The sequence below is a fragment of the Bombina bombina genome, chromosome 4, assembly GCF_027579735.1.
Source record: "Bombina bombina isolate aBomBom1 chromosome 4, aBomBom1.pri, whole genome shotgun sequence".
In the NCBI taxonomy this organism is placed as follows: Eukaryota; Metazoa; Chordata; class Amphibia; order Anura; family Bombinatoridae; genus Bombina; species Bombina bombina.
The window spans coordinates 868,393,917-868,421,257 of NC_069502.1; the positions used below are offsets into that span (position 1 = coordinate 868,393,917).

The 27,341-nt window shown below is 42.8% G+C and overlaps 2 protein-coding genes across 2 annotated transcripts in view; one reads left to right on the plus strand and one right to left on the minus strand.

Moving 5' to 3' along the window:
• Positions 1–27,341, minus strand: part of LOC128657359 (gastrula zinc finger protein XlCGF67.1-like) — a 101,355-nt gene that overhangs the window by 4,097 nt on the left and 69,917 nt on the right. The gene's annotated exons all lie outside the window — the stretch shown is intronic.
• Positions 1,566–27,341, plus strand: part of LOC128657355 (oocyte zinc finger protein XlCOF7.1-like) — a 190,822-nt gene continuing 165,046 nt past the window's right edge. Inside the window, exon 1 of the mRNA XM_053711672.1 lies at positions 1,566–1,646. The gene's annotated coding sequence lies outside the window, so the exon portion shown is untranslated. The remainder of the gene's footprint in view (positions 1,647–27,341) is intronic.

Below are 27,341 nucleotides of genomic sequence, written 5' to 3' on the forward strand. Positions count from 1 at the left end.
CCTGAACGAAGGGAGGTGTATACGGACAAAAACAGACATTATTTAATCTTTTACCCTGTTTCTGGACATTTGGCTTGTTTTTATATAGCCATCTTTTAGCCACTACAAGTGGTAAACAATTTTATTCTTATTTTAAAATAGTGGTATTTGCCACCATTTCCATCCAAAAAATGGGTGCCCTTTGACCCTCACGCTTAACGGCGGACCTACAGAGACGCTAGTCAGACTCAGCTGGGAAAAACAGCTATCAGCTGTTCCTGTGAGTGATACACGCCAGCCGATCTCTGCACAAGTTTAACTGGATCTACCTGGAATGGTTGAAAAGAGCTACACCACGAAAAACAAGCCTTACTGCGAAGAACATCACGCTACTAATTCAACTGTATATACAGTCACATTTTTACAACATCATAAAATCTTCAAAAGGTATTGCACCTCAAGTCTGCACTGCAAGTTTGTACCGCAAGTCATTTCCGGATAAATAGAGGAAACTCTGGAAGTGTTGTTGTCATAATCCTCCTATCTTCATAAGGTACTTTTTATTTATCCCTTTCATTGAGGTGGAATATACTAATTCAAACTTTTCCTCAAGTCAATTTTTACATGTGACTAGTTAACCTATTTGGCCACTATTACGTTTGTCTGGGAGACGTCCCCCTTATTAATCCATTTTAATTAAATTATTCCTAGTTGTTCATTATCCAATACCATCATTGTAATTATTATATTGCATTTATCATATAGTTGTGCCTTATTGATTTTGATCGTATTGCTACTTTTTTATTCATGTATTTGACTAACTAAATATTACCCCAGCCCTTAATTTCAGTTTTTATACATTTACTCTTTAATTGTTCTCCTTTCTTTGTTACAATATTTCTTCAAATAGATACATTGTTTTAGTTGTTATATCAAACACTTAACAATCAGTATATAGAACCATTACTTACCTCTACCCTAGCCGATTAGCGCTGACACTTCATTATTACTTTTATTTCAAACAATTAAAGGGACATTCCAGTCAAAATATAAATGCACATAGATTTATTGCATCTTTGAATAGAAACATATTTGCAATATAGATGTATTGGCAAAAATGCTTCTAATAAGCGTTATCACTGTTTTAGTGTTAACATTTTTCTCTGCATGTGCATGTGAAGCATAGCTAGATATTCTCACTGCACCCACATTTTAAATAATGCAGCTGCTCAGATCATCAGTGGGGCTTGTATCATGTCAGCAATTAACAAATTGAGTCATTACCAGATGGTAAAAGCACCATAGGCTCTCCGAACAAGTGTTGTGCTTAAAATGCTGGTGCACGGTGCATACTTAAATACACTTTTGAAACAGCTATAGCTTTTATTAGAAGCATTTTTGCAAACGCATGTATATTACAAAATTGCTTATGTTCAATACAGAAATGCACCCATGTGGTTTCCAATTTTGGCTGGAATATCCCTTTACATTCATAGAAGCACAGCTGTTGCACTGTTTGTTTGTTCACAGTGGTGCCTAGCAACCAGTAACCAGTGGGTGTGCACATAACTTTTTTTAGGAACATGCACTCTGCAATACCTGTGACACTTGCATATGGGTGAGCAGGACCGAGCTAACACAGAGGACAAATGGTTAAAAATAACAAGGTACTTCTATGAAGACATTGGTTATAAAACTATTTATGTAGCACAATTATTTCAGAGACTTGCAGGTTACTGTATTTTAAGTTCTGTTGTTACTGATTAAGGTCCCTATAAAACACTTTTGTAATCCATAGTCACAGCTCTGATTTAAACAACATTTGTAACATAAATATGTAACAAAGGGGATGATGAAATGATCACAATTACAGTAGTCAGGTAATCATTTAGTTGCCCAGATCATCCCACAACAGTGATCTAATCCCTGCTATATCTAACCCACATGAAAAATTAAAGGGACAGTATACACCAATTTTCATTTAACTGCATGTAATAGACTCTACTATAATGAATAAGATGCACAGATACTGATCTAAAAATCCAGTATAAAACGGTTTAAAAACTTACTTATAAGATCCCAGTTTAGCACTGTTGAATAAATGAGCTGAAACACCCACTTCAAGTGGTTCTATAGCAAAAAAAGCAGACACTCCCCCATTCCCCATTCCTCTGCATATGAAAAGACTCTTAACACAAACAGGAGCAAACTGGAGAAGGTATACGTCGGTATTCTCCTAAAACTTTGGGGCTTGGTTAGGAGTCTGAAAATCAGTGCATTGTTATCTAAAAATAAGCAAAACTATACATTTAAAAAAAAAACCCAAAACACCTGTATGGGCTATATAAATGGATCATCTACAAAACATTAATGCAAAGAAAAATCTAGTGTATAATGTCCCATTAAGGGTTCAAATCACACCTATAAACCATCCCTTGGTTGTCTGAAAAACACTATTTCAGATACACATGCTACAAGAGATGTAGGGTAGAGAGTTTGCTACAAGGAGACAAAGAAACTGGGAAACAGTAACCAGCGCCTGTGCAAGAAGTGCAGGCAATGCAAAGGGGATGCATAGCGCTGCAGAATCTGTTGGCGCTCTACAAATAACCGATAATAATAATAAAGGCTCTTCAAGGAGCAAGATCAAAGCATTTTCCCAAGTGCCAGAGCCCATTTTCTAGACACTGCAGGTGCTGGGGTTATAAATCTCAGTTAAAACATAAATAGCAGTGAGTTTAAATGATTAAGGGCCAGATTAAGAGTGGAGCGCTAACATATATGCGCAAGCAAAAAGTGGTATATCATGGGTGTTTGCGTGCATGAGATTTTTCGTTCGTATTACAAGTTGAAAGTAAACGCAATCGCTTGAGCGCAATTGAAGATAACACTCGTCGGGATAGCACACCCTCATAGATCTGGTTAACCGTTTCACGCAGCAACAAAAAAAAGAGTCACAAAACACATACAAATACATTACAAAATACAGTTACACTCATAATAACTCTAAAAAAAAAAATATTTAAAAAAAAAACAAATATTGTGCAAAAAATGTATAAGGGCTCAAAGATATGAGGTCTCAGGAGTTAGAAAACAAAGACAGACAAAGGGCTTTAAAAGGACAGTTTATTCCAAATGTGTTATTGTTTATAAATTATAGATAATCCCTTTATTACCCATTCCCTAGTTTTGCATAACCAACTCTGTTATATTAATATACTTTTTACCTCTGTGATTACCTTGTATCTAAGCCTCTTCTGACAGATCTATCTATTGACTTGCATTCTAGCCAATTAGTGCTGTGTCATGCGCAACTCCATGGGAGAAAGCACAATGTTATCTATATGGCCCCACATGAACTAGCAGTCTCTTGTTGTGAAAAGCTAAGAAAAAACATAATTTATGCTTACCTGATAAATTTATTTCTCTTGTAGTGTATCCAGTCCACGGATCATCCATTACTTGTGGGATATTCTCCTTCCCAACAGGAAGTTGCAAGAGGATCACCCACAGCAGAGCTGCTATATAGCTCCTCCCCTCACTGCCATATCCAGTCATTCGACCGAAACAAGCCGAGAAAGGAGAAACCATAGGGTGCAGTGGTGACTGTAGTTTAATTAAAATTTAGACCTGCCTGAAAAGGACAGGGCGGGCCGTGGACTGGATACACTACAAGAGAAATAAATTTATCAGGTAAGCATAAATTATGTTTTCTCTTGTTAAGTGTATCCAGTCCACGGATCATCCATTACTTGTGGGATACCAATACCAAAGCTAAAGTACACGGATGATGGGAGGGACAAGGCAGGAACTTAAATGGAAGGAACCACTGCCTGTAGAACCTTTCTTCCAAAAACAGCCTCCGAAGAAGCAAAAGTATCAAATTTGTAAAATTTTGAAAAAGTATGAAGGGAAGACCAAGTTGCAGCCTTGCAAATCTGTTCAACAGAGGCCTCATTTTTAAAGGCCCAGGTGGAAGCCACAGCTCTAGTAGAATGAGCTGTAATCCTTTCAGGAGGCTGCTGTCCAGCAGTCTCATAGGCTAAACGGATTATACTCCGAAGCCAAAAAGAAAGAGAGGTTGCCGAGGCCTTCTGACCTCTCCTCTGGCCAGAGTAAACAACAAACAGGTTAGATGTTTGGCGAAAATCTTTAGTAGCCTGTAAGTAAAACTTCAAGGCACGGACTACGTCTAGATTATGCAAAAGACGTTCCTGCTTTGAAGAAGGATTAGGACATAATGATGGAACAACAATCTCTTGATTGATATTCTTGTTAGAAACCACCTTAGGTAAAAACCCAGGTTTTGTACGCGGAACAACTTTATCTGAATGAAAGATCAGATAAGGAGAATCACAATGTAAGGCAGATAACTCCGAGACTCTTCGAGCCGAGGAAATAGCCATCAGAAAAATAACTTTCCATGAAAGAAGTTTGATATCAATAGAATGAAGGGGTTCAAACGGAACCCCTTGAAGAACTTTAAGAACTAAGTTTAAGCTCCATGGAGGAGCAACAGGTTTAAACACAGGCTTAATTCTAACTAAAGCCTGACAAAATGCCTGAACGTCTGGAACTTCTGCCAGACGCTTGTGTAAAAGGACAGAGCAGAAATCTGTCCCTTTAAAGAACTAGCTGATAATCCTTTGTCCAAACCCTCTTGGAGGAAGGACAATATCCTAGGAATCCTAACCCTACTCCATGAGTAATTCTTGGATTCACACCAATGAAGATATTTACGCCATATCTTGTGGTAAATTTTCCTGGTGACAGGCTTTCGTGCCTGTATTAAGGTATCAATTACTGACTCGGAGAAGCCACTCTTTGATAGGATCAAGCGTTCAATCTCCATGCAGTCAGTCTCAGAGAAAGTAGATTTGGATGATTGAAAGGACCTTGTATTAGAAGGTCTTGTCTCAGAAGCAGAGGCCATGGTGGAAAGGATGACATGTCCACTAGGTCTGCATACCAGGTCCTGCGTGGCCACGCAGGCGCTATCAATATCACTGATGCTCTTTCCTGTTTGATTTTGGCAATCAGACGAGGGAGCAGAGGAAACGGTGGAAACACATAAGCCAGGTTGAAGAACCAAGGCGCTGCTAGAGCATCTATCAGTGCCGCTTCTGGGTCCCTGGACCTGGATCCGTAACAAGGAAGCTTGGCGTTCTGGCGAGACGCCATGAGATCCAATTCTGGTTTGCCCCAACGGAGAACCAGTTGAGCAAACACCTCCGGATGGAGTTCCCATTCCCCCGGATGAAAAGTCTGACGACTTAGAAAATCCGCCTCCCAGTTCTCTACACCTGGGATATGGATCGCTGACAGGTGGCAAGAGTGAGTCTCTGCCCAGCGAATTATCTTGGAGACTTCTGACATCGCTAGGGAACTCCTGGTTCCCCCTTGATGGTTGATGTAAGCCACAGTCGTGATGTTGTCCGACTGAAATCTGATGAACCTCAGTGTTGCTAGCTGAGGCCAAGCCAGAAGAGCATTGAATATTGCTCTTAACTCCAGAATATTTATTGGGAGGAGTTTCTCCTCCTGAGTCCATGAACCCTGAGCCTTCAGGGAGTTCCATACTGCACCCCAACCTAGAAGGCTGGCATCTGTTGTTACAATTGTCCAATCTGGTCTGCGAAAGGTCATACCCTTGGACAGATGGGCCCGAGATAACCACCAGAGAAGAGAATCTCTGGTTTCCTGATCCAGATTTAGTAGAGGGGACAAATCTGTGTAATCCCCATTCCACTGACTGAGCATGCATAATTGCAGCGGTCTGAGATGCAGGCGCGCAAATGGCACTATGTCCATCGCCGCTACCATTAAGCCCTTTACTTCCATGCACTGAGCCACCGTGGGGCGCGGAATGGAGTGAAGAACACGGCAAGCATTTAGAAGTTTTGATAACCTGGACTCCGTCAGGTAAATTTTCATTTCTACAGAATCTATTAGAGTCCCTAGGAAGGAAACCCTCGTGAGAGGAGATAGAGAACTCTTTTTTTCGTTCACTTTCCACCCATGCGACCTCAGGAATGCCAGAACTATCTCTGTATGAGATTTGGCAATTTGAAAGCTTGACGCCTGTATCAGGATATCGTCCAGGTAAGGAGCCACTGCTATGCCTCGCGGTCTTAGGACCGCCAGAAGTGAGCCCAGAACCTTTGTAAAAATTCTTGGGGCTGTAGCCAACCCGAATGGAAGAGCTACAAATTGGTAATGCCTGTCTAGAAAGGCAAACCTCAGGAACTGATGATGATTCTTGGGAATCGGAATGTGAAGGTAGGCATCCTTTAAGTCCACTGTGGATCATGGGTAAAATGGTTTGAATAGTTTCCATCTTGAATGACGGAACTCTGAGGAATTTGTTTAGGATCTTTAAATCCAAAATTGATCTGAAGGTTCCCTCTTTTTTGGGAACCACAAACAGATTTGAATAAAACCCCTGTCCTTGTTCCGTCCGCGGAACTGGATGGATCACTCCCATTACAAGGAGATCTTATACGCAGCTTTGGAATGCCTCTTTCTTTATCTGGTTTGCAGATAATCTTGAAAGGTGAAATCTCCCTTGTGGAGGAGAAGCTTTGAAGTCCAGAAGATATCCCTGAGATATGATCTCCAACGCCCAGGGATCCTGAACATCTCTTGCCTGGGCGAAGAGAGAGAGTCTGCCCCCTACTAGATCCGTTGTCGGATAGGGGGCCGCTCCTTCATGCTGTCTTAGAGGCAGCAGCAGGCTTTCTGGCCTGCTTGCCCTTGTTCCAGGACTGGTTAGGTTTCCAGGCCTGCTTGGATTGAGCAAAAGTTCCCTCTTGTTTTGAAGCAGAGGAAGTTGATGCTGCACCTGCCTTGAAATTTCGAAAGGCACGAAAATTAGACTGTTTGGCCTTTGATTTGGCCCTGTCCTGAGGAAGGGTATGACCCTTACCTCCAGTAATGTCAGCAATAATTTCTTTCAAACCAGGCCCGAATAAGGTCTGACCCTTGAAAGGAATGTTGAGTAATTTAGACTTTGAAGTCACATCAGCTGACCAGGATTTGAGCCATAGCGCCCTACGCGCCTGGATGGCGAATCCAGAATTCTTAGCCGTTAGTTTAGTCAAATGAACAATGGCATCAGAAACAAATGAGTTAGCTAGCTTAAGAGTTCTAAGCTTGTCAACAATTTCAGTCAATGGAGCTGTATGGATGGCCTCTTCCAGGGCCTCAAACCAGAATGCCGCCGCAGCAGTGACAGGCGCAATGCATGCAAGGGGCTGTAAAATAAAACCTTGTTGAATAAACATTTTCTTAAGGTAACCCTCTAATTTTTTTATCCATTGGATCTGAAAAAGCACAACTGTCCTCAACCGGGATAGTGGTACGCTTTGCTAAAGTAGAAACTGCTCCCTCCACCTTAGGGACAGTCTGCCATAAGTCCTGTGTAGTGGCATCTATTGGAAACATTTTTCTAAATATAGGAGGTGGGGAAAAGGGCACACCGGGCCTATCCCACTCCTTACTAATAATTTCTGTAAGCCTTTTAGGTATTGGAAAAACATCAGTATTCACCGGCACTGCATAGTATTTATCCAGCCTACACAATTTCTCTGGCACTGCAATTGTGTCACAGTCATTCAGAGCAGCTAATACCTCCCCAAGCAATACACGGAGGTTCTCAAGCTTAAATTTAAAATTAGAAATCTCTGAATCAGGTCTCCCCGATTTAGAGAAGTCACCCACAGACTGAAGCTCTCCGTCCTCAGGTTCTGCATATTGTGACGCAGTATCAGACATGGCTCTTACAGCATCTACGCGCTCTGTATCTCGTCTAACCCCAGAGCTATCGCGCTTGCCTCTCAATTCAGGCAATCTGGATAATACCTCTGACAGGGTATTATTCATGATTGCAGCCATGTCCTGCAAAGTAATCGCTATGGGCGTCCCTGATGTACTTGGCGCCATATTAGCGTGCGTCCCTTGAGCGGGAGGCGAAGGGTCCGACACGTGGGGAGAGTTAGTCGGCATAACTTCCCCCTCGACAGACCCCTCTGGTGACAATTCTTTTATAGCTAAAGACTGATCTTTACGGTTTAAGGTGAAATCAATACATTTAGTACACATTCTCCTATGGGGCTCCACCATGGCTTTTAAACATAATGAACAAGTATCCACTGTTTCAGACATGTTTGTACAGACTAGCAATGAGACTAGCAAGCTTGGAAAACACTTTAAAGCAAGTTAACAAGCAATATAAAAAACGTTACTGTGCCTTTAAGAGAAACAAATTTTGACAAAATTTGAAATAACAGTGAAAAAAGGCAGTTACACTAACAAAATTTTTACAGTGTATGTAACAAGTCAGCAGAGCATTGCACCCACTTGCAAATGGATGATTAACCCCTTAATAACAAAAACAGAATAATAAATGACAAAAACGTTTTTTAAACACAGTCACAACAACTACCACAGTCAACTGTGATTGTTACCTTCCTCAAACACGACTTTGAAGCCTTTTGAGCCCTTCAGAGATGTCCTGGATCATGCAGGAAGAAGCTGAATGTCTCTGTCAGTATTTTTAGCTGCACAGAAAAGCACTAAAATAGGCCCTTCCCACTCATATTGCAACAGTGGAAAGCCTCAGGAACTGTTTCTAGGCAAAAATCAAACCAGCCATGTGGAAAAAAACTAGGCCCCACTAAGTTTTGTCACCAAACATATATAAAAACGATTAAACATGCCAGCAAACGTTTTATATTACACTTTTATAAGAGTATGTATCTCTATTAATAAGCCTGATACCAGTCGCTATCACTGCATTTAAGGCTTTACTTACATTAATCCGGTATCAGCAGCATTTTCTAGCAAATTCCATCCCTAGAAAAATATTAACTGCACATACCTTATTGCAGGAAAACCTGCACGCCATTCCCTCTCTGAAGTTACCTCACTCCTCAGAATATGTGAGAACAGCAATGGATCTTAGTTACTTCTGCTAAGATCATAGAAATCACAGGCAGATTCTTCTTCTAATGCTGCCTGAGATGAAACAGTACACTCCGGTACCATTTAAAAATAAAAAACTTTTGATTGAAGTTAAAAAACTAACTATAATACACCACTCTCCTCTTACTACATCCATCTTTGTTGAGAGTTGCAAGAGAATGACTGGATATGGCAGTGAGGGGAGGAGCTATATAGCAGCTCTGCTGCGGGTGATCCTCTTGCAACTTCCTGTTGGGAAGGAGAATATCCCACAAGTAATGGATGATCCGTGGACTGGATACACTTAACAAGAGAAAGTATGTGATAAGAGGCTGTCTGTAGTGACTTAGAAAAAGGCAGAAATTTAGAGGTTTAAATGTTATAAAAGTATATTAAAAGGGACACTGAACCCAAATGTTTTCTTTTGTTATTCAGATAGAGCATGCTATTTAAAGCAACTTTCTAATTTAATCCTATTAGCAAATGTCCTTCATTCTCTTGGAATCTTTATTTGAAAATCATGAATGTAAGTTTAAATGCCGGCCCATTTTGGTGAACAACCTGGGTTGTTCTTGCTGATTGGTGGATACATTCATCCACCAATAAACAAGTGCTGTCCAAGGTTCTGGACTTTCTTTTTCAAATAAAGATAGCAAGAGAATGAAGAAAAATTGATAATAGGAGTAAATTAGAAAGTTGCTTAAAATTGCATGCTCTATCTGAATCACAAAAGAAAAAAATTGGGTTCAGTGTCCCTTTAACCCCTTAACGACCAACGACGTATGGGGTACGTCCTGCAAAAAAATGCAGTTAATGACCAAGGACGTACCCCGTACGTCGTTGGTCTTTGAAAGCAGTGGAAGCGATCCTGATCACTTCCAACTGCTTTCATGTTATAGCAGTGATGCCACGATATTGAGGCATCCTGCTATAACATTTTTAAGCCGTCCGATGAAGAGAGAGCCACCCTGTGGCCCTCTCTGCATCGGCCATCAATGGCCCTGTTCGTTGGTGGGTGGGAGCTGATCGTGGGAGGCGGGTGGGCGGCCATCGGTGGGGAAGGGGGGCGGGATCGAGTGCGCGCGCGTGCGCGCGCGTGCACGGGAGCGGGTGCGCGCACGGGTGGGAACCCTACACTATGAAACACTGTAAGGTGGGAGAGAGGGGGTTGAGGGGGGGCAAATATTTTACAAATGTTAACGATCTGGGAGGGTGGGAGGTTGGGGGTTGAGGGGGGGCAGCTACACTACAGAAAACATAATAATAAAATGTTCTAAAAATGTTCTAAAAAGTTCTAAAAAACATATTTGATTTCAAACTGGGTACTGGCAGACAGCTGCCAGTACCCAATATGGCGCATAATAAGGCCGAGAGGGGGGTTAGAGAGCTGTTTGGGGGGGGGATCAGGGAAGTTGGGGGCTAAGGGGGGATCCTACAGAGCAGAATTATCTTTTTTTTTTTTTTTAAATCCCCAAAAAACTCTTATTTTAGTACTGGCAGACTTACTGCCAGTACTTAAGATGGCGGGGACAATTGTGGGGTGGGGGAGGGAAGAGAGCTGTTTGGGAGGGATCAGGGGGTGTGATGTGTCATGTGGGAGGTTGATACCTACACTAAAGCTAAAATTAACCCTGCAAGCTCCCTACAAGCTCCCTAATTAACCCCTTCAATGCTGGGCATTATACACGTGTGGTGCGCAACGGCATTTAGCTGCCATCTAATTACCAAAAAGCAAAGCCAAAGCCATATATATCTGCTATTTCTGAACAAAGGGGATCCCAGAGAAGCTTTTACAACCATTTATGCCATAATTGCACAAGCTGTTTGTAAATAATTTCAGTGAGAAACCTAAAATTGTGAAAAATTTAACGCTTTATTTTTATTTGTTAGCATTTGGCGGTGAAATGGTGGCATGAAATATACCAAAATGGGCCTAGATCAATACTTTGGGTTGTCTACTACATTATACTAAAGCTAAAATTAACCCTAAAAGCTCCCTACAAGCTTCCTAATTAACCCCTTCAATGCTGGGCATAATACATGTGTGGTGCGCAGTGGCATTTTGCGGCCTTCTAAATACCAAAAAGCAATGCCAAAGCCATATATGTCTGCAATTTCTGAACAAAGGGGATCCCAGAGAAGCATTTACAACCATTTAATTGCACAAGTTGTTTGTAAATAATTTCAGTGAGAAACCTAAAGTTTGTGAAACAATTTGTGAAAAAGTGAACAAATTTTTTTATTTGATCGCATTTGGTAGTGAAATGGTGGCATGAAATATACCAAAATGGGCCTAGATCAATACTTTGGGATGTCTTCTAAAAAAAAATATATGCATGTCAAGGGATATTCAGGGATTCCTGAAAGATATCAGTGTCCCAATGTAACTAGCGCTAATTTAAAAAAAAAGTGGTTTGGAAATAGCAAAGTGCTACTTGTATTTATTTCCCTATAACTTGCAAAAAAAGCAAAGCACATGTAAACATTGGGTATTTCTAAACTCAGGACAAAATTTAGAAACTATTTAGCATGGGTGTTTTTTGGTGGTTGTAGATGTGTAACAGATTTTGGGGGTCAAAGTTAGAAAAACAGAATTTATGTTTACCTGATAAATTACTTTCTCCAACGGTGTGTCCGGTCCACGGCGTCATCCTTACTTGTGGGATATTCTCTTCCCCAACAGGAAATGGCAAAGAGCCCAGCAAAGCTGGTCACATGATCCCTCCTAGGCTCCGCCTACCCCAGTCATTCGACCGACGTTAAGGAGGAATATTTGCATAGGAGAAACCATATGGTACCGTGGTGACTGTAGTTAAAGAAAATAAATTATCAGACCTGATTAAAAAAAAAAACCAGGGCGGGCCGTGGACCGGACACACCGTTGGAGAAAGTAATTTATCAGGTAAACATAAATTCTGTTTTCTCCAACATAGGTGTGTCCGGTCCACGGCGTCATCCTTACTTGTGGGAACCAATACCAAAGCTTTAGGACACGGATGAAGGGAGGGAGCAAATCAGGTCACCTAAATGGAAGGCACCACGGCTTGCAAAACCTTTCTCCCAAAAATAGCCTCAGAAGAAGCAAAAGTATCAAACTTGTAAAATTTGGTAAAAGTGTGCAGTGAAGACCAAGTCGCTGCCCTACATATCTGATCAACAGAAGCCTCGTTCTTGAAGGCCCATGTGGAAGCCACAGCCCTAGTGGAATGAGCTGTGATTCTTTCGGGAGGCTGCCGTCCGGCAGTCTCGTAAGCCAATCTGATGATGCTTTTAATCCAAAAAGAGAGAGAGGTAGAAGTTGCTTTTTGACCTCTCCTTTTACCGGAATAAACAACAAACAAGGAAGATGTTTGTCTAAAATCCTTTGTAGCATCTAAATAGAATTTTAGAGCGCGAACAACATCCAAATTGTGCAACAGACGTTCCTTCTTTGAAACTGGTTTCGGACACAGAGAAGGTACGATAATCTCCTGGTTAATGTTTTTGTTAGAAACAACTTTTGGAAGAAAACCAGGTTTAGTACGTAAAACCACCTTATCTGCATGAAACACCAGATAAGGAGGAGAACACTGCAGAGCAGATAATTCTGAAACTCTTCTGGCAGAAGAAATTGCAACTAAAAACAAAACTTTCCAAGATAATAACTTAATATCAACGGAATGCAAGGGTTCAAACGGAACCCCCTGAAGAACTGAAAGAACTAAATTGAGACTCCAAGGAGGAGTCAAAGGTTTGTAAACAGGCTTAATTCTAACCAGAGCCTGAACAAAGGCTTGAACATCTGGCACAGCAGCCAGTTTTTTGTGAAGTAACACCGACAAGGCAGAAATCTGTCCCTTCAGGGAACTTGCAGATAAACCCTTTTCCAATCCTTCTTGAAGGAAGGATAGAATCCTAGGAATCTTAACCTTGTCCCAAGGGAATCCTTTAGATTCACACCAACAGATATATTTTTTCCAAATTTTGTGGTAAATCTTTCTAGTTACAGGCTTTCTGGCCTGAACAAGAGTATCGATAACAGAATCTGAGAACCCTCGCTTCGATAAAATCAAGCGTTCAATCTCCAAGCAGTCAGCTGGAGTGAAACCAGATTCGGATGTTCGAACGGACCCTGAACAAGAAGGTCTCGTCTCAAAGGTAGCTTCCAAGGTGGAGCCGATGACATATTCACCAGATCTGCATACCAAGTCCTGCGTGGCCACGCAGGAGCTATCAAGATCACCGACGCCCTCTCCTGATTGATCCTGGCTACCAGCCTGGGGATGAGAGGAAACGGCGGGAACACATAAGCTAGTTTGAAGGTCCAAGGTGCTACTAGTGCATCCACTAGAGCCGCCTTGGGATCCCTGGATCTGGACCCGTAGCAAGGAACCTTGAAGTTCTGACGAGAGGCCATCAGATCCATGTCTGGAATGCCCCACAGCTGAGTGACTTGGGCAAAGATTTCCGGATGGAGTTCCCACTCCCCCGGATGCAATGTCTGACGACTCAGAAAGTCCGCTTCCCAATTTTCCACTCCTGGGATGTGGATAGCAGACAGGTGGCAGGAGTGAGACTCCGCCCATAGAATGATTTTGGTCACTTCTTCCATCGCTAGGGAACTCCTTGTTCCCCCCTGATGGTTGATGTACGCAACAGTTGTCATGTTGTCTGATTGAAACCGTATGAACTTGGCCCTCGCTAGCTGAGGCCAAGCCTTGAGAGCATTGAATATCGCTCTCAGTTCCAGAATGTTTATCGGTAGAAGAGATTCTTCCCGAGACCAAAGACCCTGAGCTTTCAGGGATCCCCAGACCGCGCCCCAGCCCATCAGACTGGCGTCGGTCGTGACAATGACCCACTCTGGTCTGCGGAATGTCATCCCTTGTGACAGGTTGTCCAGGGACAGCCACCAACGGAGTGAATCTCTGGTCCTCTGATTTACTTGTATCTTCGGAGACAAGTCTGTATAGTCCCCATTCCACTGACTGAGCATGCACAGTTGTAATGGTCTTAGATGAATGCGCGCAAAAGGAACTATGTCCATTGCCGCTACCATCAACCCGATCACTTCCATGCACTGAGCTATGGAAGGAAGAGGAACGGAATGAAGTATCCGACAAGAGTCTAGAAGTTTTGTTTTTCTGGCCTCTGTCAGAAAAATCCTCATTTCTAAGGAGTCTATTATTGTTCCCAAGAAGGGAACCCTTGTTGACGGGGATAGAGAACTCTTTTCCACGTTCACTTTCCATCCGTGAGATCTGAGAAAGGCCAGGACAATGTCCGTGTGAGCCTTTGCTTGAAGAAGGGACGACGCTTGAATCAGAATGTCGTCCAAGTAAGGTACTACAGCAATGCCCCTTGGTCTTAGCACAGCTAGAAGGGACCCTAGTACCTTTGTGAAAATCCTTGGAGCAGTGGCCAATCCGAAAGGAAGCGCCACGAACTGGTAATGTTTGTCCAGGAATGCGAACCTTAGGAACCGATGATGTTCCTTGTGGATAGGAATATGTAGATACGCATCCTTTAAATCCACCGTGGTCATGAATTGACCTTCCTGGATGGAAGGAAGAATAGTTCGAATGGTTTCCATCTTGAACGATGGAACCTTGAGAAACTTGTTTAAGATCTTGAGATCTAAGATTGGTCTGAACGTTCCCTCTTTTTTGGGAACTATGAACAGATTGGAGTAGAACCCCATCCCTTGTTCTCTTAATGGAACAGGATGAATCACTCCCATTTTTAACAGGTCTTCTACACAATGTAAGAATGCCTGTCTTTTTATGTGGTCTGAAGACAACTGAGACCTGTGGAACCTCCCCCTTGGGGGAAGTCCCTTGAATTCCAGAAGATAACCTTGGGAGACTATTTCTAGCGCCCAAGGATCCAGAACATCTCTTGCCCAAGCCTGAGCGAAGAGAGAGAGTCTGCCCCCCACCAGATCCGGTCCCGGATCGGGGGCCAACATTTCATGCTGTCTTGGTAGCAGTGGCAGGTTTCTTGGCCTGCTTTCCCTTGTTCCAGCCTTGCATTGGTCTCCAAGCTGGCTTGGCTTGAGAAGTATTACCCTCTTGCTTAGAGGACGTAGCACCTTGGGCTGGTCCGTTTCTACGAAAGGGACGAAAATTAGGTTTATTTTTGGCCTTGAAAGGCCGATCCTGAGGAAGGGCGTGGCCCTTACCCCCAGTGATATCAGAGATAATCTCTTTCAAGTCAGGGCCAAACAGCGTTTTCCCCTTGAAAGGAATGTTAAGTAGCTTGTTCTTGGAAGACGCATCAGCCGACCAAGATTTCAACCAAAGCGCTCTGCGCGCCACAATAGCAAACCCAGAATTCTTAGCCGCTAACCTAGCCAATTGCAAAGTGGCGTCTAGGGTGAAAGAATTAGCCAATTTGAGAGCATTGATTCTGTCCATAATCTCCTCCAAAGGAGGAGAATCACTATCGACCGCCTTTATCAGATCATCAAACCAGAAACATGCGGCTGTAGCGACAGGGACAATGCATGAAATAGGTTGTAGAAGGTAACCTTGCTGAACAAACATCTTTTTAAGCAAACCTTCTAATTTTTTATCCATAGGATCTTTGAAAGCACAACTATCCTCTATGGGTATAGTGGTGCGTTTGTTTAAAGTGGAAACCGCTCCCTCGACCTTGGGGACTGTCTGCCATAAGTCCTATCTGGGGTCGACCATAGGAAACAATTTTTTAAATATGGGGGGAGGGACGAAAGGAATACCGGGCCTTTCCCATTCTTTATTAACAATGTCCGCCACCCGCTTGGGTATAGGAAAAGCTTCTGGGAGCCCCGGCACCTCTAGGAACTTGTCCATTTTACATAGTTTCTCTGGGATGACCAACTTGTCACAATCATCCAGAGTGGATAATACCTCCTTAAGCAGAATGCGGAGATGTTCCAACTTAAATTTAAATGCAATCACATCAGGTTCAGCCTGTTGAGAAATGTTCCCTGAATCAGTAATTTCTCCCTCAGACAAAACCTCCCTGGCCCCATCAGACTGGGTTAGGGGCCCTTCAGAAATATTATTATCAGCGTCGTCATGCTCTTCAGTATCTAAAACAGAGCAGCCGCGCTTACGCTGATAAGTGTTCATTTTGGCTAAAATGTTTTTGACAGAATTATCCATTACAGCCGTTAATTGTTGCATAGTAAGGAGTATTGGCGCGCTAGATGTACTAGGGGCCTCCTGAGTGGGCAAGACTCGTGTAGACGAAGGAGGGAATGATGCAGTACCATGCTTACTCCCCTCACTTGAGGAATCATCTTGGGCATCATTGTCATTTTCACATAAATCACATTTATTTAAATGAATAGGAATTCTGGCTTCCCCACATTCAGAACACAGTCTATCTGGTAGTTCAGACATGTTAAACAGGCATAAACTTGATAACAAAGTAAAAAAAACGTTTTAAAATAAAACCGTTACTGTCACTTTAAATTTTAAACTGAACACACTTTATTACTGCAATTGCGAAAAAACATGAAGGAATTGTTCAAAATTCACCAAATTTTCACCACAGTGTCTTAAAGCCTTAAAAGTATTGCACACCAAATTTGGAAGCTTTAACCCATAAAATAACGGAACCGGAGCCGTTTTGAACTTTAACCCCTTTACAGTCCCTGGTATCTGCTTTGCTGAGACCCAACCAAGCCCAAAGGGGAATACGATACCAAATGACGCCTTCAGAAAGTCCTTTCTAAGTATCAGAGCTCCTCTCACATGCGACTGCATGCCATGCCTCTCAAAAACAAGTGCGCAACACCGGCGCGAAAATGAGGCTCTGCTTATGCTTTGGGAAAGCCCCTAAAGAATAAGGTGTTTAATACAGTGCCTGCCGATATCAATATATCAAAATACCCAGATAAAATGATTCCTCAAGGCTAAATATATGTTAATAATGAATCGATTTAGCCCAAATAAAGTCTACAGTCTTAATAAGCCCTTGTGAAGCCCTTATTTACGATCGTAATAAACATGGCTTACCGGATCCCATAGGGAAAATGACAGCTTCCAGCATTACATCGTCTTGTTAGAATGTGTCATACCTCAAGCAGCAAGAGACTGCACACTGTTCCCCCAACTGAAGTTAATTGCTCTCAACAGTCCTGTGTGGAACAGCCATGGATTTTAGTGACGGTTGCTAAAATCATTTTCCTCATACAAACAGAAATCTTCATCTCTTTTCTGTTTCTGAGTAAATAGTACATACCAGCACTATTTCAAAATAACAAACTCTTGATTGAATAATAAAAACTACAGTTAAACACTAAAAAACTCTAAGCCATCTCCGTGGAGATGTTGCCTGTACAACGGCAAAGAGAATGACTGGGGTAGGCGGAGCCTAGGAGGGATCATGTGACCAGCTTTGCTGGGCTCTTTGCCATTTCCTGTTGGGGAAGAGAATATCCCACAAGTAAGGATGACGCCGTGGACCGGACACACCTATGTTGGAGAAAAGTGTGTTTTTTTTCCATTTTTTCCCTCATATTTTATAATTTTTTTTATAGTAAATTATAAGATATGATGAAAATAATGGTATGTTTAGAAAGTCCATTTAATGGCGAGAAAAACATTATATAATATGTGTGGGTACAGTAAATGAGTAAGAGGAAAATTACAGCTAAACACAAACACCGCAGAAATGTAAAAATAGCCTTGGTCCCAAACGGACAGAAAATGGAAAAGTGCTGTGGTCCTTAAGGGGTTAATATAACAATGTTAGTTGTGCAAAGCTGGGGAATTGGTATTAAATGCATTGTTTGCCTTTTTAACAAAAACAATTTTGGTGTAGACTGTTCATTTAACATAGAAATACAGTATATACATACACGTCTAAATATGTCTGTCTGTGTATATATATATATGACACACAGATAGAGTATCAGCGCTATGGAGAATATTATCCCAAAAGGAGAAAGGGAAAAACACCAGTCTCTGTAAATGTAATACAGTCCTCCTGTGTATGTAACACACTCAGTCTTAATTGGTATGTAGGAGGAAAAAATCCAGGCTGTCTTGCAGCCTAATCCCCAAATACAGAGAATATCCAGAAGAGGGAAATCCCAGCGAAAATCTAAAAAACACAATTTATGCTTACCTGATAAATTTATTTCTCTTGTGGTGTATCCAGTCCACGGATCATCCATTACTTGTGGGATATTCTCATTCCCAACAGGAAGTTGCAAGAGGACACCCAACAGAAGAGCTGTAATATAGCTCCTCCCCTAACTGTCATAGCCAGTCATTCGACCGAAAACAAGCCGAGAAAGGAGGAACCATAGGGTGTAGTGGTTACTGTAGTTTAAATTTAAAAATTACCTGCCTTAAAATGACAGGGCGGGCCGTGGACTGGATACACCACAAGAGAAATAAATTTATCAGGTAAGCATAAATTGTGTTTTCTCTTGTAAGGTGTATCCAGTCCACGGATCATCCATTACTTGTGGGATACCAATACCAAAGCTAAAGTACACGGATGAAGGGAGGGACAAGGCAGGAACTTAAATGGAAGAAACCACTGCCTGTAAAACCTTTCTCCCAAATATAGCCTCCAAAGAAGCAAAAGTATCAAATTTGTAAAATTTTGAAAAAGTATGAAGCGAAGACCAAGTCGCCGCCTTGCAAATCTGTTCAACAGAAGCCTCATTTTTAAAGGCCCAAGTGGAAGCCACAGCTCTAGTGGAATGAGCTGTAATCCTTTCAGGAGGCTCCTGTCCAGCAGTCTCATAGGCTAAGCGGATTAAGCTTCTTAGCCAAAAAGAAAAAGAGGTTGCCAAAGCCTTTTGACCTCTCCTCTGTCCAGAGTAGACAACAAACAAAGCAGATGTTTGACGAAAATCTTTAGTAGCTTGTAAGTAAAACTTTAAAGCACGGACCACGTCCAGATTGTGTAACACAAGGATGGAACCACAATCTCTTGATTGATATTCTCGTTAGATACCACCTTAGGTAAGAACCCAGGTTTGGTACGCAGGACTACCTTATCCGTATGAAAAATCAGATAAGGAGAATCACATTGTAAGGCAGATAGCTCAGAGACTCTACGAGCCGAGGAAATAGCTACCAAAAAAAAAAAAAAGAACTTTCCAAGATAAAAGTTTGATATCTATGGGATGAAGAGGTTCAAACGGAACTCCTTGAAGAACCTTAAGAACCATGTTTAAGCTCTATGGTGGAGCAACAGGTTTAAACACAGGCTTGATTCTAACTAAAGCCTGACAAAATGCCTGAACGTCTGGAACATCTGCCAGACGCTAGTGCAAAAGAATAGACAGAGCAAAAATCTGTCCCTTTAAGAAACTAGCTGACAATCCTTTTTCCAAACCTTCTTGGAGAAAAGATAAAATCCAAGGAATCCTGACCTTACTCCATTAGTAACCCTTGGATTCACACCAATAAAGATATCTACGCCATACCTTATGGTAAATTTTCCTGGTGACAGGCTTTCGTGCCTGTATTAAGGTATCAATGACTGACTCGGAGAAGCCACGCTTTGATAAAATCAAGCGTTCAATCTCCAGGCAGTCAGCCTCAGAGAAATTAGATTTGGATGGTTGAAAGGACCCTGAAGTAGAAGGTCCTGTCTCAGAGGCAGAGACCATGGTGGAAAGGATGACATGTCCACTAGATCTGCATACCAGGTCCTGCGTGGCCACGCAGGTGCTATCAGAATCACCAATGCTCTCTCCTGCTTGATCTTGGCAATCAGTCGAGGGAGCAGAGGAAACGGTGGAAACACATAAGTCAGGTTGAAAGACCAGGGCGCTGCTAGAGTATCTATCAGTGTCGCCTTGGGATCCCCCGACCTGGATCCGTAACACGGAAGCTTGGCATTCTGGCGAGACGCCATGAGATCCAGTTCTGGTTTGCCCCAACGGAGAATCAGTTGTGCAAATACCTCCGGATGGAGTTCCCACTCTCCCGGATGAAAAGTCTGACGACTTAGAAAATCCGCCTCCCAGTGCTCTACACCTGGGATATGGATAGCTGATAGGTGGCAAGAGTGAATCTCTGCCCAGTGAATTGTTTTTGAAACTTCTAACATCTCTAGGGAACTTCTTGTTCCCCCTCGATGGTTGATGTAAGCTACAGTCGTGATGTTGACCGACTGAAATCTGATGTACCTCAGAGTTGCTAACTGAGGCCAAACCTGAAGAGCCTTGAATATCGCTCTTAGTTCCAGAATATTTATTGGAAGGAGAGACTCCTCCTGAGTCCACGATCCCTGAGCCTTCAGGGAGTTCCAGACTGCACCCCAACCTAGAAGGCTGGCATTTGTTGTTACAATAGTCCAATCTGGCCTGCGAAGGTCATACCTTTGGACAGATGGACCCGAGATAGCCACCAGGGAAGAGGATCCCTGGTCTCTTGGTCCAGATTCAGTTGAGGGGCCAAATCTGTGTAATCCCCGGTCTGAGATGTAAGCGTGCAAACGGCACTATGTCCATTGCCGCTACCATTAAGCCGATTACTTCCATACACTGAGCCACCAAAGGGCGCGGAATGGAATGAAGAACCCGACAGGAATTTAGAAGCTTTGATAACCTGGACTCCGTCAAGGTAAATTTTCATTTCAACAGAATCTATCAGAGTCCCTAGAAAGGAAACTCTTGTGAGTGGGGATAGAGAACACTTTTCCTCGTTCACTTTCCACCCATGCGACCTCAGAAATGCCAGTACTACGTCTGTATGAGACTTGGCAATTTGGAAGTTTGACGCCTGTATCAGGATGTCGTCTAAATAAGGGGCTACTGCTATGCCCCGCGGCCTTAGGACCGCCAAAAGCGACCCTAGAACCTTTTGTAAAGATTCTTGGGGCTGTAGCTAATCCAAAGGGAAGAGCTACAACTGGTAATGCCTGAGAAACCGATGATGATCTTTGTGTATCGGAATGTGAAGATAAGCATCCTTTAGATCCACTGTAGTCATATATTGACCCTCCTGGATCAGTGGTAGGATGGTATGAATAGTTTCCATCTTGAACGACGGAACTTTGAGGAATTTGTTTAAGATCTTTAGATCCAAAATCGGTCTGAAGGTTCCCTCTTTTTTGGGAACCACAAACAGATTTGAGTAAAAACCCTGTTCCTGTTCCTCCTTTGGAACTGGATGGATCACTCCCATAACTAGGAGGTCTCGTACACAGTGTAAGAATGCCTCTCTCTTTATCTGGTTTGCAGATAATTGTGAAAGGTGAAATCTCCCTTTTGGGGGGGAAGCTTTGAAGTCCAGAAGATATCCCTGGGATATAATTTCCAACGCCCAGGGATCCTGAACATCTCTTGCCCACGCCTGGGCGAAGAGTGAAAGTCTGCCCCCTACTAGATCCGTTACCGGATAGGGGGTCGTTCCTTCATGCTGTCTTAGAGGCAGCAGCAGGCTTTTTGACCTGCTTACCTTTTTTCCAGGTCTGGTTTGGTCTCCAGACCGTCTTGGATTGAGCAAAAGTTCCCTCTTGTTTATTATTAGAGGAAGTTGATGACGCACCTGCCTTGAAGTTTCGAAAGGCACGAAAATTAGACTGTTTGGCCCTAGATTTGGACCTGTCCTGAGGAAGGGCATGACCTTTTCCTCCCGTGATATCAGCAATAATCTCCTTCAAACCAGGCCCGAATAGGGTCTGCCCCTTGAAGGGAATGTTAAGTAGCTAAGATTTTAAAGTCACGTCAGCTGACCATGATTTAAGCCATAGCGCTCTGCGCGCCTGTATAGCAAAACCAGAATTCTTAGCCGTTAGTTTATTCAAATGAACAATAGCATCAGAAATAAAATAATTGGCTAGCTTAAGTCCTCTAAGTTTGCCAAGTATGTCATCCAATGGAGTCGCTACCTGTAAAGCCTCTTCCAGAGACTCAAACCAGTACGCCGCAGCAGCAGTGACAGGGGCAATGCATGCAATGGGCTGTAGGATAAAACCTTGTTGAATAAATATTTTCTTAAGGTAACCTTCTAATTTTTTATCCATTGGATCTAAAAAAGCACAACTGTCCTCGACAGGGATAGTAGTACGCTTTGCTAGAGTAGAAACTGCTCCCTCCACCTTAGGGACTGTCTGCCATAAGTCCCGTGTGGTGGCGTCTATTGGAAAACATTTTTCTAAAAATAGGAGGGGAAGAGAATGGCACACCTGGTCTATCCCATTCCTTATTAATAATTTCTGTAAATCTTTTAGGTATTGGAAAAACATCAGTACACACCGGCACTGCAAAGCATTTATCCAGTCTACACAATTTCTCTGGCACTGCAATGGTATCACAGCCATTCAGAGCAGCTAAAACCTCCCTAAGCAACACGCGGAGGTGTTCAAGCTTAAATTTAAATGTAGAAATATTAGAATCAGGTATCTTTCCTGAGTCATTAACATCACCCACTGACTGAAGCTCTCCTTCCTCAGCTTCTGCATATTGTGAGGCAGTATCAGACATGGTTCTTAAAGCGTCAGTATGCTCTGCATTTTGTCTCACCCCAGAGCTATCTCGCTAACCTCTAAGTTCAGGTAGTCTGGCTAATACCGCTGACAGTGTATTATCCATGACTGCCGCCATGTCTTGTAAAGTAAACGCTATGGGCGCCCTAGATGTACTTGGCGCCATTTGAGCGTGAGTCCCTTGGGCGGGAGTCAAAGGGTCTGACACGTGGGGAGAGTTAGTCGGCATAACTTTCCCCTCGTCAGATTCCTCTGGTGATAATTTTTAAAAAAAAGAATATGATCTTTATTACATAAAATGAAATCAGTACATTTGGTACACATTCTAAGAGGGGGTTCCACCATGGCTTTTAAACATAATGAACAAGGAGTTTCTTCTATGTCAGACATATTTATACAGACTAGCAATGAGACTAGCAAGCTTGGAAAACACTTTAAATCAAGTTAACAAGCAAATATAAAAAACGGTACTGTGCCTTTAAGAGAAATAAATTTTGTCAGAATTTGAAAAACAGTGAAAAAATGCAGTAAATCAAACGAAATTTTTACAGTGTATGTAATAGGCTAGCAGAGCATTGCATCCACTTGCAAATGGATGATTAACCCCTTAGTTCAAAAAACGGATCAAAAAAACGAAAACAGAATTTATGCTTACCTGATAAATTACTTTCTCCAACGGTGTGTCCGGTCCACGGCGTCATCCTTACTTGTGGGATATTCTCTTCCCCAACAGGAAATGGCAAAGAGTCCCAGCAAAGCTGGTCACATGATCCCTCCTAGGCTCCGTCTACCCCAGTCATTCGACCGACGGACAGGAGGAAATATATATAGGAGAAATCATATGATACCGTGGTGACTGTAGTTAGAGAAAATAATTCATCAGACCTGATTAAAAAAACCAGGGCGGGCCGTGGACCGGACACACCCTTGGAGAAAGTAATTTATCAGGTAAGCATAAATTCTGTTTTCTCCAACATAGGTGTGTCCGGTCCACGGCGTCATCCTTACTTGTGGGAACCAATACCAATGCTTTAGGACACGGATGAAGGGAGGGAGCAAATCAGGTCACCTAAACGGAAGGCACCACAGCTTGCAAAACCTTTCTCCCAAAAATAGCCTCCGAAGAAGCAAAAGTATCAAATTTGTAAAATTTGGCAAAAGTGTGCAGTGAAGACCAAGTCGCTGCCTTACATATCTGGTCAACAGAAGCCTCGTTCTTGAAGGCCCATGTGGAAGCCACAGCCCTAGTAGAGTGAGCTGTGATTCTTTCAGGAGGCTGCCGTCCGGCAGTCTCATAAGCCAATCGGATAATGCTTTTAAGCCAAAAGGAAAGAGAGGTAGAAGTCGCTTTTTGACCTCTCCTTTTACCAGAATAAACAACAAACAAGGAAGATGTTTGTCTGAAATCTTTAGTAGCCTCTAAATAGAATTTTAGAGCACGGACTACGTCCAAATTGTGTAACAAACGTTCCTTCTTTGAAACTGGATTCGGACACAAAGAAGGAACAACTATCTCCTGGTTAATATTTTTGTTAGAAACAACTTTAGGAAGAAAACCAGGCTTAGTACGCAAAACCACCTTATCTGCATGGAACACCAGATAAGGAGGAGAACACTGCAGAGCAGATAACTCTGAAACTCTTCTAGCAGAAGAAATTGCAACCAAAAACAAAACTTTCCAAGATAATAACTTAATATCTACGGAATGTAAGGGTTCAAACGGAACCCCTTGAAGAACTGAAAGAACTAGATTTAGACTCCAGGGAGGAGTCAAAGGTCTGTAAACAGGCTTGATCCTAACCAGAGCCTGAACAAATGCTTGAACATCTGGCACAGCTGCCAGTCTTTTGTGAAGTAAAACAGATAAAGCAGAGATCTGTCCCTTCAGAGAACTTGCAGATAATCCTTTCTCCAAACCTTCTTGTAGAAAGGATAGAATCTTAGGAATTTTTATCTTGTTCCATGGGAATCCTTTAGATTCACACCAATAGATATATTTTTTCCATATTTTATGGTAAATTTTTCTAGTTAAAGGCTTTCTAGCCTGAATCAGAGTATCTATTACAGAATCTGAAAACCCACGCTTTGATAAAATCAAGCGTTCAATCTCCAAGCCGTCAGTTGGAGGGAAACCAGATTCGGATGTTCGAATGGACCTTGAACAAGAAGGTCCTGTCTCAAAGGTAGCTTCCATGGTGGAGCCGATGACATATTCACCAGGTCTGCATACCAAGTCCTGCGTGGCCACGCAGGAGCTATCAAGATTACAGAAGCCCTCTCCTGATTGATCCTGGCTACCAGCCTGGGAATGAGAGGAAACGGTGGGAATACATAAGCTAGGCTGAAGGTCCAAGGTGCTACTAGTGCATCTACTAGAGTCGCCTTGGGATCCCTGGATCTGGACCCGTAGCAAGGAACCTTGAAGTTCTGACGAGACGCCATCAGATCCATGTCTGGAATGCCCCATAATTGAGTTATTTGGGCAAAGATTTCCGGATGGAGTTCCCACTCCCCCGGATGGAATGTCCGACGACTCAGAAAATCCGCTTCCCAATTTTCCACTCCTGGGATGTGGATTGCAGACAGGTGGCAGGAGTGATCCTCCGCCCATTGAATTATTTTGGTCACTTCTTCCATCGCCAGGGAACTCCTTGTTCCCCCCTGATGATTGATATATGCAACAGTTGTCATGTTGTCTGATTGAAACCTTATGAATTTGGCCTTTGCTAGTTGAGGCCAAGCTTTGAGAGCATTGAATATCGCTCTCAGTTCCAGAATGTTTATCGGGAGAAGAGATTCTTCCCGAGACCATAGACCCTGAGCTTTCAGGGGTTCCCAGACCGCACCCCAGCCCACCAGGCTGGCGTCGGTTGTGACAATGATCCACTCTGGTCTGCGGAAGCTCATTCCCTGTGACAGATTGTCCAGGGTCAGCCACCAACGGAGTGAATCTCTGGTCTTTTGATCTACTTGAATTGTCGGAGACAAGTCTGTATAATCCCCATTCCACTGTCTGAGCATGCACAGTTGTAATGGTCTTAGATGAATTCGTGCAAAAGGAACTATGTCCATTGCTGCAACCATCAAACCTATTACTTCCATGCACTGCGCTATGGAAGGACGAAGAACAGAATGAAGTACCTGACAAGAGCTTAGAATTTTTGATTTTCTGACCTCTGTCAGAAAAATCCTCATTTCTAAGGAATCTATTATCGTTCCCAAGAAGGGAACTCTTGTTGACGGGGACAGAGAACTCTTTTCTTTGTTCACCTTCCATCCGTGAGATCTGAGAAAGGCTAGGACGATGTCCGTATGAGCCTTTGCTTTTGACAGAGACGACGCTTGAATCAGGATGTCGTCCAAGTAAGGTACTACTGCAATGCCCCTTGGTCTTAGAACCGCTAGAAGGGACCCTAGTACCTTTGTGAAAATCCTTGGAGCAGTGGCTAATCCGAATGGAAGTGCCACAAACTGATAATGCTTGTCCAGGAAAGCGAACCTTAGGAACTGATGATGTTCCTTGTGGATAGGAATATGTAGGTACGCATCCTTTAAATCCACGGTAGTCATAAATTGATTTTCCTGGATAGTAGGTAGGATCGTTCGAATAGTTTCCATTTTGAACGATGGAACCTTGAGAAATTTGTTTAGGATCTTGAGATCCAAAATTGGTCTGAATGTTCCCTCTTTTTTGGGAACTATGAACAGGTTGGAATAAAAACCCATCCCTTGTTCTCTTATTGGAACTGGATGAATCACTCCCATCTTTAACAGGTCTTCTACACAATGTAAGAATGCCTGTCTTTTTATTTGGTTTGAAGATAATTGAGACCTGTGGAACCTCCCCCTTGGGGGTAGTTCCTTGAATTCCAGGAGATAACCTTGAGAAACTATTTCTAGCGCCCAAGGATCCTGAACATCTCTTGCCCAAGCCTGAGCAAAGAGAGAAAGTCTGCCCCCCACCAGATCCGGTCCCGGATCGGGGGCCATCCCTTCATGCTGTTTTGGTAGCAGTGGTAGGCTTCTTGGCCTGCTTACCCTTGTTCCAGCCTTGCATTGGTCTCCAGGCTGGTTTGGGTTGTGAAGTATTACCCTCTTGCTTAGAGGATGTAGAGTTAGGGGCTGGTCCGTTTCTGCGAAAGGGACGAAAATTAGGCTTATTTTTAGCCTTAAAAGACCTATCCTGTGGGAGGGCGTGGCCCTTTCCCCCGGTGATGTCTGAAATAATCTCTTTCAAATCAGGTCCAAATAGTGTTTTACCCTTGAAAGGGATGTTAAGCAATTTTGTCTTGGAAGACACATCCGCTGACCAAGACTTTAGCCAAAGCGCTCTGCGCGCCACGATAGCAAACCCTGAATTTTTCGCCGCTAATCTAGCTAATTGCAAAGCGGCATCTAAAATAAAAGAGTTAGCCAATTTAAGTGCTTGAACTCTGTCCATAACCTCCTCATACGAAGATTCTTTATTGAGCGACTTTTCTAGTTCCTCGAACCAGAAACACGCTGCCGTAGTGACAGGAACAATGCATGATATTGGTTGCAGAAGGTAACCTTGCTGAACAAAAATCTTTTTAAGCAAACCCTCTAATTTTTTATCCATAGGATCTTTGAAAGCACAACTATCTTCTATAGGAATAGTAGTGCGTTTGTTTAGAGTAGAAACCGCCCCCTCGACCTTGGGGACTGTCTGCCATAAGTCCTTTCTGGGGTCGACTATAGGAAATAATTTCTTAAATATAGGGGGGGGAACAAAAGGTATGCCGGGCCTTTCCCACTCCTTATTTACTATGTCCGCCACCCGCTTGGGTATAGGAAAAGCGTCGGGGGGCACCGGAACCTCTAGGAACTTGTCCATCTTACATAATTTCTCTGGAATGACCAAATTGTCACAATCATCCAGAGTAGATAATACCTCCTTAAGCAGTGCGCGGAGATGTTCTAATTTAAATTTAAATGTTACAACATCAGGTTCA